This window comes from Nuphar pumila, unplaced genomic scaffold (genome assembly GCF_984573655.1).
Source record: "Nuphar pumila unplaced genomic scaffold, dmNupPumi1.hap1.1 HAP1_SCAFFOLD_1347, whole genome shotgun sequence".
NCBI classification, from domain to species: Eukaryota; Viridiplantae; Streptophyta; class Magnoliopsida; order Nymphaeales; family Nymphaeaceae; genus Nuphar; species Nuphar pumila.
The window spans coordinates 19,755-31,930 of record NW_028323650.1 but is presented as its reverse complement, the minus strand read 5'-3'; positions in this window follow the sequence as shown (position 1 = coordinate 31,930).

Below are 12,176 nucleotides of genomic sequence, written 5' to 3'. Positions count from 1 at the left end.
CTCCTCCCGACCCACCGCCTTCACCGCCCCCACCAGTTCCGCCTCCATCACCCCCACCCCAGCCGCCACCCTTCCCACCACCTGTGTTGTCACCCCCTTCACCACCACCGACCCCTCCTCCAGACCCACCGCCCTCACCTCCCCCACCAGTTCCGCCTCCATCACCCCCTCCCCAGCCGCCACCCTTCCCACCACCTGTGGATTCGCCTCCTTCACCACCACCGACCCCTCCTCCAAACCCACCGCCTTCACCGCCCCCACCAGTTCCGCCTCCATCACCCCCACCCCAGCCGCCACCCTTCCCACCACCTGTGTTGTCACCCCCTTCACCACCACCGACCCCTCCTCCAGACCCACCGCCCTCACCTCCCCCACCAGTTCCGCCTCCATCACCCCCACCCCAGCCGCCACCCTTCCCACCACCTGTGGATTCGCCTCCTTCACCACCACCGACCCCTCCTCCAAACCCACCGCCTTCACCGCCTCCTCCAGACCCACCTCCATCACCCCCGCCACAGCCGCCACCCTTCCCACCACCTGTGGATTCACCCCCTGCACTACCACCGACCCTTCCTCCAGACCCACCGCCCTCACCTCCCCCACCAGTTCCGCCTCCATCACCCCCACCCCAGCTGCCACCCTTCTCACCACCGGTGGATTCGCCCCCTTCACCACCACCAACCCCTCCTCCCAACCCACCGCCTTCACCGCCCCCACCAGCTCCGCCTCCATCACCCCCACCCCAGCCGCAACCCTTCCCACCACCTGTGGATTCACCCCCTTCATCACCACCAACCCCTCCTCCTGTTCCACCTCCATCACCCCGCCACCCTTCCCACCACCTGTGTTGTCACCCCCTTCACCACCACCGACCCCTCCTCCAGACCCACCGCCCTCACCTCCCCCACCAGTTCCGCCTCCATCACCCCCACCCCAGCCGCCACCCTTCCCACCACCTGTGGATTCGCCCCCTTCACCACCACCGACCCTCCTCCCGACCCACCGCCTTCACCGCCCCCACCAGTTCCGGCTCCATCAACCCCACCCCAGCCGCCACCCTTCCCACCACCTGTGGATTCACCCCCTTCACCACCACCCACCCCTCCTCCAGACCCACCGTCCTCACCGCCCCCACCAGATCCGCCCCCATCACCCCCACCCCAGCCGCCACCCCTCCCACCACCAGTGGATTCACCCCCTTCACCACCACCGACCCCTCCTCCAGACCCACCTCCATCACCCCCGCCACAGCCGCCACCCTTCCCACCACCTGAGGATTCACCCCCTTCACCACCACCGACCCCTCCTCCCGACCCACCGCCTTCACCGCCCCCACCAGTTCCGCCTCCATCACCCCCACTCCAGCTGCCACCCTTCCCACCACCTGTGGATTCACCCCTTCACCACCACCAACCCCTCCTCCTGTTCCACCTCCATCACCCCCGCCACAGCCGCCAACCTTCCCACCACCTGTGTTGTCACCCACTTCACCACCACCGACCCCTCCTCCAGACCCACCGCCCTCACCTCCCCCACCAGTTCCGCCTCCATCACCACCACCCCAGCCGCCACCCTTCCCACCACCTGTGGATTCGCCCCCTTCACCACCACCGACCCCTCCTCCCGACCCACCGCCTTCACCGCCCCCACCAGTTCCGCCTCCATCACCCCCACCCCAGCCGCCACCCTTCCCACCACCTGTGGATTCACCCCCTTCACCACCACCGACCCCTCCTCCTGACCCACCGCCTTCACCGCCCCCACCAGTTCCGCCTCCATCACCCCCACCCCAGCCGCCACCCTTCCCACCACCTGTGCTTCACCCCCTTCACCACCACCGACCCCTCCTCCAGACCCACCACCCTCACCTCCCCTACCAGTTCCGCCTCCATCACCACCACCCCAGCCGCCACCCTTCCCACCACCTGTGGATTCGCCCCCTTCAACACCACCGACCCCTCCTCCCGACCCACCGCCTTCACCGCCCCCTCCAGTTCCGCCTCCATCACCCCCACTCCAGCTGCCACCCTTCCCACCACCTGTGGCTTCACCCCTTCACCACCACCGACCCCTCCTCCAGACCCACCACCCTCACCTCCCCCACCAGTTCCGCCTCCATCACCACCACCCCAGCCGCCACCCTTCCCACCACCTGTGGATTCGCCCCCTTCACCACCACCGACCCCTCCTCCCGACCCACCGCCTTCACCGCCCCCACCAGTTCCGCCTCCATCACCCCCACTCCAGCTGCCACCCTTCCCACCACCTGTGAATTCGCCCCCCTCACCACCACCAACCCCTCCTCCTGTTCCACCTCCATCACCCCCGCCACAGCCGCCACCCTTCCCACCACCTGTGGATTCCCCCCCTTCACCACCACCGACCCCTCCTCCCGACCCACCGCCTTCACCGCCCCCACCAGTTCCGCCTCCATCACCCCCACCCCAGCCGCCACCCTTCCCACCACCTGTGTTGTCACCCCCTTCACCACCACCGACCCCTCCTCCAGACCCACCGCCCTCACCTCCCCCACCAGTTCCGCCTCCATCACCCCCTCCCCAGCCGCCACCCTTCCCACCACCTGTGGATTCGCCTCCTTCACCACCACCGACCCCTCCTCCAAACCCACCGCCTTCACCGCCCCCACCAGTTCCGCCTCCATCACCCCCACCCCAGCCGCCACCCTTCCCACCACCTGTGTTGTCACCCCCTTCACCACCACCGACCCCTCCTCCAGACCCACCGCCCTCACCTCCCCCACCAGTTCCGCCTCCATCACCCCCACCCCAGCCGCCACCCTTCCCACCACCTGTGGATTCGCCTCCTTCACCACCACCGACCCCTCCTCCAAACCCACCGCCTTCACCGCCTCCTCCAGACCCACCTCCATCACCCCCGCCACAGCCGCCACCCTTCCCACCACCTGTGGATTCACCCCCTGCACTACCACCGACCCTTCCTCCAGACCCACCGCCCTCACCTCCCCCACCAGTTCCGCCTCCATCACCCCCACCCCAGCCGCCACCCTTCTCACCACCGGTGGATTCGCCCCCTTCACCACCACCAACCCCTCCTCCCAACCCACCGCCTTCACCGCCCCCACCAGCTCCGCCTCCATCACCCCCACCCCAGCCGCAACCCTTCCCACCACCTGTGGATTCACCCCCTTCATCACCACCAACCCCTCCTCCTGTTCCACCTCCATCACCCCCGCCAACCTTCCCACCACCTGTGTTGTCACCCACTTCACCACCACCGACCCCTCCTCCAGACCCACCGCCCTCACCTCCCCCACCAGTTCCGCCTCCATCACCACCACCCCAGCCGCCACCCTTCCCACCACCTGTGGATTCGCCCCCTTCACCACCACCGACCCCTCCTCCCGACCCACCGCCTTCACCGCCCCCACCAGTTCCGCCTCCATCACCCCCACCCCAGCCGCCACCCTTCCCACCACCTGTGTTGTCACCCCCTTCACCACCACCGACCCCTCCTCCAGACCCACCGCCCTCACCTCCCCCACCAGTTCCGCCTCCATCACCCCCTCCCCAGCCGCCACCCTTCCCACCACCTGTGGATTCGCCTCCTTCACCACCACCGACCCCTCCTCCAAACCCACCGCCTTCACCGCCCCCACCAGTTCCGCCTCCATCACCCCCACCCCAGCCGCCACCCTTCCCACCACCTGTGTTGTCACCCCCTTCACCACCACCGACCCCTCCTCCAGACCCACCGCCCTCACCTCCCCCACCAGTTCCGCCTCCATCACCCCCACCCCAGCCGCCACCCTTCCCACCACCTGTGGATTCGCCTCCTTCACCACCACCGACCCCTCCTCCAAACCCACCGCCTTCACCGCCTCCTCCAGACCCACCTCCATCACCCCCGCCACAGCCGCCACCCTTCCCACCACCTGTGGATTCACCCCCTGCACTACCACCGACCCTTCCTCCAGACCCACCGCCCTCACCTCCCCCACCAGTTCCGCCTCCATCACCCCCACCCCAGCTGCCACCCTTCTCACCACCGGTGGATTCGCCCCCTTCACCACCACCAACCCCTCCTCCCAACCCACCGCCTTCACCGCCCCCACCAGCTCCGCCTCCATCACCCCCACCCCAGCCGCAACCCTTCCCACCACCTGTGGATTCACCCCCTTCATCACCACCAACCCCTCCTCCTGTTCCACCTCCATCACCCCCGCCACCCTTCCCACCACCTGTGTTGTCACCCCCTTCACCACCACCGACCCCTCCTCCAGACCCACCGCCCTCACCTCCCCCACCAGTTCCGCCTCCATCACCCCCACCCCAGCCGCCACCCTTCCCACCACCTGTGGATTCGCCCCCTTCACCACCACCGACCCCTCCTCCCGACCCACCGCCTTCACCGCCCCCACCAGTTCCGGCTCCATCAACCCCACCCCAGCCGCCACCCTTCCCACCACCTGTGGATTCACCCCCTTCACCACCACCCACCCCTCCTCCAGACCCACCGTCCTCACCGCCCCCACCAGATCCGCCCCCATCACCCCCACCCCAGCCGCCACCCCTCCCACCACCAGTGGATTCACCCCCTTCACCACCACCGACCCCTCCTCCAGACCCACCTCCATCACCCCCGCCACAGCCGCCACCCTTCCCACCACCTGAGGATTCACCCCCTTCACCACCACCAACCCCTCCTCCTGTTCCACCTCCATCACCCCCGCCACAGCCGCCACCCTTCCTACCACCTGTGTTGTCACCCCCTTCACCACCACCGACCCCTCCTCCTGACCCACCGCCTTCACCGCCCCCACCAGTTCCGCCTCCATCACCCCCACCCCAGCCGCCACCCCTCCCACCACCAGTGGATTCACCCCCTTCACCACCACCGACCCCTCCTCCAGACCCACCTCCGTCACCCCCGCCACAGCCGCCACCCTTCCCACCACCTGTGGATTCACCCCCTTCACCACCACCAACCCCTCCTCCTGTTCCACCTCCATCACCCCCGCCACAGCCGCCACCCTTCCTACCACCTGTGTTGTCACCTCCTTCACCACCGCCGACCCCTCCTCCACACCCACCGCCCTCACCGCCCCCACCAGTTCCGCCTCCATCACCCCCACCCCAGCCGCCACCCTTCCCACCACCTGTGTCGTCACCCCCCTCACCACCACCATCCCCCCCTCCACTCCCACCGCCCCTTTCCCCACCCTCACCCCCACCCCCTCCTGCCCCACCTCCTTCGCCCCCTCCTCCGCCGACTCCTCCGCCTTATCCGCCTCCCCCGTCGCCGCCTCCTTCTCCCCCTCCTCCGCCCTTTCCTCCACCCAAACCACCCCCTCCTCCTCCGCCATTTCCACCGCCGTTGCCGCCACCATTGCCGCCCCCCCCCACCTTCTCCGCCTCCTTTGCCTCCTCCTCCACCATTGCCTCCGCCCGAGCCACCTCCGTCTTTGCCGCCGCCACCCCCGCCAGTTGCCCCCCCATCACCCACTTTACCTCCATTCCCACCTCCTTCGCCTCCTCCCTCACCAACTTTTTCATTGTCTTTTCCCCTAGAGCCACCCCCATCACCGCCCCCGTTGCCGCCGCCTTCTCTTGCACAATTGCCCTCTCCATCCCCGCCCCCTCCTCCTGGACCCCCACCTCCCTTGCCACCACCACCTCCATTCCCCCCTCCACCGTTTCCCCCACCTGCTCCTCCTAGCCCACCGCCCGCTCCCCCGCCACCCAGCTCTCTTTCACTGGCTAGCCCACCTTTACCCCCACCTCTCTCAGATGAATCAACCCCTGCCACCCCCATCACACTTAACGAGGACCTCAGTCTTCCACCATCACCGCCGCCAACTGCGGAGTTCATTCCGCCGCCCTCGCCCCCACCGCCATCACCACCACCTCTGCCCCCGCCGTCAACACCCCCACCGAGCCCCCCACCCACAAACTCAACCCTCCAACAGCTACCCCCGCCACAAACGGCTCCGTCTACACCGCCCCCTCCTCCTCCTCTCGCGCTGGGTATTGCAGACGCGTTCTTGACAGTCCTCTACGATAAAGCAGCGTGCACAGACGCAGCAACGAAGCTCGCATGCGGCTCGGGGCAGGGCGTTGACTACCAGATCATTCAGTGCCAACAGCTGACCGACCTTGCGTTTGTCGCCGTAACGAGTTGCTGGAGCGGGGATCGAGAGATGGCCGCAGAGATGCGGGCAGCGCTCATCGGCATGACTGGAACAACAGCGATCGTCTCCTCCGTGTGCGATTTGCCAGGATGCACAGTCAACACAAACGTCTACGACGTTGGTGAGTATGGTCCCTGTTCGGCGAGCTGTCAGAGCGAGGGTGCCCAGCTTCCTACAAAGACGCGGACGGTGCGCTGCACTACCATCGTCGACAGTGTGGGCACCCTTGTTGTTGCAAACGACACCGCGTGCTCGGAGCTGGGGGCTAAGCCGGTGGCCACCGCATCATGCAACCCGCGATCATGTGCAAACTTACCCTTCACGGTGCGCTCTTTCAGAAAGAAATCAAGCAATAGCGAATTCCGCCATGTTTCCTCAGCTCTTGTCCAGCGTTGGGGCTCGAGGCCGTAGCCCTTTGGGTGTGTCCTGGTAGACGTCAGCATGCTTGCTTGCCCCCGCATGATCAAGGCCTTCATGTCAAGGAACCCTGTGGTCAGCGGTCAAGTCAGCATTCGACCCCCTGGCATCTTCCAAGAATCCATACATGAAGGTCACCCAGCAGTGGCTGCCTTTTCTGAAGTGTTCAAAACACACACCCAAACCGTACTGCATCTCACCCAATCTGTGCTTTGAGCTTTATCAATCCACATGGCCCCTGACAACCTTAGTTCATTCGCAGCTGCGTTCTCAGGCGATTCGATAACGGGATAATGTGTCTGCAGTACACGGAGTGGGGAGCTTGCTCGGTAGCTTGCGGCACAGGGGTGCAGACGCGCACGGTCACGTGCTCGGATGCCATCAACGGCTGCGTTGGGGACGCGTCAACATCAAAGTCATGTGCGGGCGTGGAAGGCGTGTGCCTGACGTGTAACTACAATAACAACAAGGGACCGTGCTTCAAGGGCACTTGCAGCGGTGCGGGGGAGTGCACGTGTGACGATAAGTGGACGGGTATGCCCGGGTGACTGCACTCCAAAGCCACAGGCTGACTGCCTTTCAAGACTAAAGGCATGCAGTAAGAATGTGTATGCCAGGAAGGTCATGCATTTGGTTCTCAGAGAGACATAGTCACCATGACTCAGGCTGCAGGTTATATACGATGATGATGATGTATCTTTTTACAACACTACCGCATCCACATGGACATTGGCAACTCCAAGAACTACTTGGGAATCAGAGTTATCATTACCATCACCTGAGGCAAGCGTACCTGGACCAGCCTGACTTACCATAACCTGACCTGACATGTCTTCATCCTCTTCGTCCTGTACCCTGCAAGAAAGGAGGTCAGCCACGGCTGACCAAAAACGACCCGTCAATTCCTTTGGGAGATCGTCGCAACCCACACTCAAAATTTTTTGTCAGGATATCAACTCCCAACAGAGATTCCAATTTAGTTGCCAAATTCCCACCTTGTAATCCAAGACCTCCAACCGTTTCAAGAAATTGGTCTATTTTTGGCCACAAGATGGGACAATCCACGGTACAGTGAACACAGCCTGTGTGAGCATCCCCCAAATGCTCATCGCAGTCCTTGCAGTGATACTGTACGGGATCCACAAACTCGTAAGTCTGATTTTGAAGTCGGCTTCGCAGGGCAAACAGCTTACCACTCCTAGCGCTCATGATAGTACGAGCCCGAACAGAGGACAAACTTGACAGATATGGTGCAAGCCTGCGTGGTTGTTCACCGATGCACGTCCACTTCCATGGCACCGCAGAATGCGGCGATGCAACATATCTGGCTTTCCCTTGAATTAAGTACCAACTCCAGATATTGTCAAGGAGGTGTTGCCTATCAACCTCATTAGTAGGCAACGCCTCTGCTTCCAGCACTGGCACATTCACTACACGCACTCCCCCTTGAGATCTGGAGGAGATTCGCCTAGCGACCTGCTGTTTTGTAGGGGCTTTGAAGATGTCAGAGATATTCAGGTCGTGGCAAATGTCCGCTGAAAATTTCTGCACCTCTCCTTGCCAATTGGCCCCTACCCTCGGGCGTCCGACTGCTCTGTGCCCCGGGAAACGATTCGCTTTTGCCAGTTTACACCATCGAGTTCCCTGTAAAGTGGACAGATGCTTGTCATAGCATTGTTTAGAGGCATCCATTAGAAGCGAGGGGGGCAGTAGGCCCAAGTCTGTGAACAGGACTTCTGAGGCCACTTCTGAACACTGCAATCCCATCACTGCTCGCATCGCCTCCTTTGCGACGACGTCAAAGCAGCGTCTATTGACTTGTGAGGTTGACCAGACCTCACTACCAAACTAAACTGAGCTATAGATGAAGGTTTGGATCATCATTGCGCGGGTTTTGATCGGGATACGATGACAAGCTAGCAGTGGCCTCCAGTACCCCAAGGCAGCTCGCATTTTGCCCAGTGCTTGGCTTGCATGTAAATCCCAAGATCCGCTTTCTGTGAACCAAACTCCCAAGTACTTATATGATTGCACCTGCGACAGAGCGTGTCCGTCCAGTGTCCAGGTGTTCAATCGCTGCTCAGCTGGGACGCTCGCTGATTCACCTTCCTTGGGATGGAACACCATCACCACACTTTTTAGCTTATTTGCTTGCATACGCCAGCGTTTCAACCATTCAGCCACATGGCCGATACTGACCTGCAAGTCCTGGGGGTTCAGTGTCAGACCATTAAGGTCGTCCGCGTATGTGAGGGCCCTGACCTCGACCCCTTGTGCAACGCAAACTCCTTTGGGACCGCCTGCCGTATGCAACGACTCCAGCAGATCGTCGATATAGATGTCGAAAAGTAAGGTGGAGAGGGGGTCACCCTGGCCGACGCCTACCATCAATGGGAACGACTCCGACATCTCGCCAGCAATGCGGACCGAGGATTGTGACTTTGAAAACAAGTCTAGCAAGACCCGCCACATCTTGCCTTTTACTCCTTTAGCTTTCAGTTTGTAGAAAAGATATACCGTACCAAGAAAGCATGCTCTAGTAAGTCAATGTACCAATGCAAGATGTTAAGCTCTAGTAAGGTCTCGTACTGTCTCAGTAATTACGCTCTAGTAAGTTCTCGTACTGAGATAGAACGAGTAAAGTACAAAGAGATGACACGAAATCACTGGAGATGACTAGCTCATGAGGTCAGGCTATGATCTGTACGTTTGTTGTTGCTACCAACCTGCCGCACGACTGATAAAGGTGCTCGTGTGAATGAAAGAATGAATGTAAGGCAATGAATGAGTTTAAGCCGTGTGAATGTAAGTCTCTGGCAACAAATGTTCAACAGCAGGCGCTTTGCAGGGCGGTTCTGCACAACGCTCGTCGGCTGCACAGGCACCGTGGCGTTCCCAGCTGGTTCTAGTGTCAACGGGGTCTGCTGTGAGGCCGGTGCCGATGTGAGGGCGCTCGCCGATGGCAGCACTGAATGCTGTCCTGCAGGAATGACGGTGGATGTGAACAACGTCTGCTGCGAAGGGGCCGTCGACGTTTGCGGTGTCTGCAACGGCAGCGGGATTGCGGTTTCTGCCGATGGCGCGTCTCTGCTACTGCATCACAGTGCCTTACCTATCAGACTGTGCGACTTTCGGGTCCAGATGCCCGAAGTTGCATGAATTTCGGAGGCGAAACTGAGTTTCGGGAACGTCATCAAGGGCCTAAATGCAATGAGCTGCTCATCTGACAATATGTACCGTACTGCCGCTAAATATTCAACACAAATCGCAAGAAACTGGCTGTTTGAAACGAGTTCATCCTAAATCTCCAGAAAATTTTGGTCCAAAAATAGCGATTTTTGCTATCTAATTATCGGGGCTATCATGATAAATATTCCCGATTTATTGTACCTACGGTTGAATGGTTTGCGGGATTCGGACAAAGTTTGAATATTAGCGTGATTGAATAGTTAGCGGCGATACGGTACTCTAGATAGGTTGAGGAGCAATTCAGTCTGGCGAAGCGCTGCTACATCAACACATATGACACATGTATGACTGTATCGAGAAAGAGTGTAGTTTGTTGTTCCATCAAATCAGATTGTACACTATCCAAATGCTGTGAAAATCCCCATGCGAGGTACGGCAACATGAACGTGCGTGTGAGTGCAGGTGAGTGTTGTGACTCACCGCTGACTCAGGACGGAGTGTGCTGTCACATGACCATCGATGTGTGCGGTGTCTGCGGGGGAGACTCCACCGGCTGCAACTACATCATCAAGCGCAGCATGACAGTAATCGGCCTTGGAGCGTGCACTCCAGAACAGATCAACACACCCGGCAACGCTTGCCGCGACATCCTCGTGGCCATCTGCCAAGCCCAGAACATCGCGGTGGCGCCCTTCCGCGTGGAATGCGCCATCGAGCTCGCCGAAGCTTCGACAACCGGACGGCGGCGACTCCAGAACGGTGCGGAGTACCATGAACCGCTGGCGCTCACGTCTGTGAGCGCCAGCGCGTCAACATGGGTGTCCGAAGATATGCAGCCTCCGTTGCCGGAGTTTGGCGGAAAAGGCGGGGATGATGTCAGCATTGGCGTGTTAAGCTCGTGGAAGGGGGAAATGGAGAGCGGGAATGGTACGGTGATGTCCGGCGACGAGTCGATGCGGGGGAGGGAGCACGAGAGCGTTGCTGACAAAGGAAGGCTAGGAGGTTCTGACTCGGTGCGAAGGGCTCTAATTCAGGGTGAGAGCGGCACACTGAAGCTGATGCTGCCCGGAAACGCGGACCTTGAGATTGCGATGGCAACGCTGCTGAACGCGGTGGACCCGCCTGGAGTGGTGATGGACGTGCCTCGCTCATCCGGCACGATTCCGTTTTGCGGGGACCAGCAATGCGCCACAGGCGAGGACGAGTGGAACTGCCCCGGCACGACAGGGTGCAAGAAGATGGGCGGCACGTGCGTTGCCGCGCCACTCAACCGTGTACCCGGCGTGCCGTGCGGGGGCTACCTGGTCGGCCGGTGCCTGGCGGAGCGGACCGGGCTGCCAGAGCAGGCGTGCACGTGCCTGCCTGGCTACACGGGCGCTGACTGCAGCATCTGCGCAGAGGGCTTCTCCGAGCAGCCATACACAGCATGGGGCCCTGACGGCGCCAAGTGCATGCCGCTTGCCGCGCGCATGCTCTCTGCGGCGCCCGCGCCTGCGGCCGCAAAGGCGCGGGGGCGGCGCGCGGCCGCCGTGGCCGCCGCCGCAGCCGCGTGCTGCTGCTGCTGCCTCGTTGTCTGCGCGCTGCGGCGCAGCCACCGCGAGAAGTTCACCAACTTGGCCGCTGTTGCCGGGTCCGGAGACACCGGGAAACCCGAGCTGTCGGAAACGAGCAATCACACCGTGCAGATTCAATCCGAGCCGCAGGGTAGCGGCAATAACGCAGGGAGTACTAGTGCGAGCACGAGTGGCACTGGGAGCGCACGGGAAGAGGTTGCGAGTCAGCCAGAGAGGAGGACGCTGGTGTCGTCACATCGTTCCAGCGCGTCAGGGCGCTTCGAGCGGACTGAAGTGGACGACTATGAAAGTCTTCCGTTTGTGATTCCGGAAACTCTTCTGGCGGACATGTCGAGCATCTGGGATGAGCTGCTCCGGGAAAACTCGCTCACGGACGGCCAATTGCGCTCGCCTTCGCCTGATCCTTCGTAAGGTGACTCGTCCTCCAGCTACTGTAACTTTCATGATGCCAGCCAAAACAAGGGTCCTGCATTGCTTTGTGCCGCTCACGCAGCACGGCGCTGGCTGTCGACTGGCTGACGGTGTGCTCCGAAGGCATGTGTGACAGTGCTTCGCCAGAGTGGGGTTCGACACCATTTCCGCTCCACATAATCATGCACTTTCAGGGATACCGTCCCACAAAACAAACTGCGTGGCGGAGCACTGATTTGTGATTCACCACAGTTACTTTGTGTGCTTGAGCACAGGAGGATAACTGCTGTGTATGCCAAATACAAGTATACCGTATCCATACCAACAAACGGGCCAGCGCTACATGAGCGTGACAGCATTTTGTGTATTTCTCTATAAATAAACATACCTGTAAACTCAACCTATTTTCTCTATGA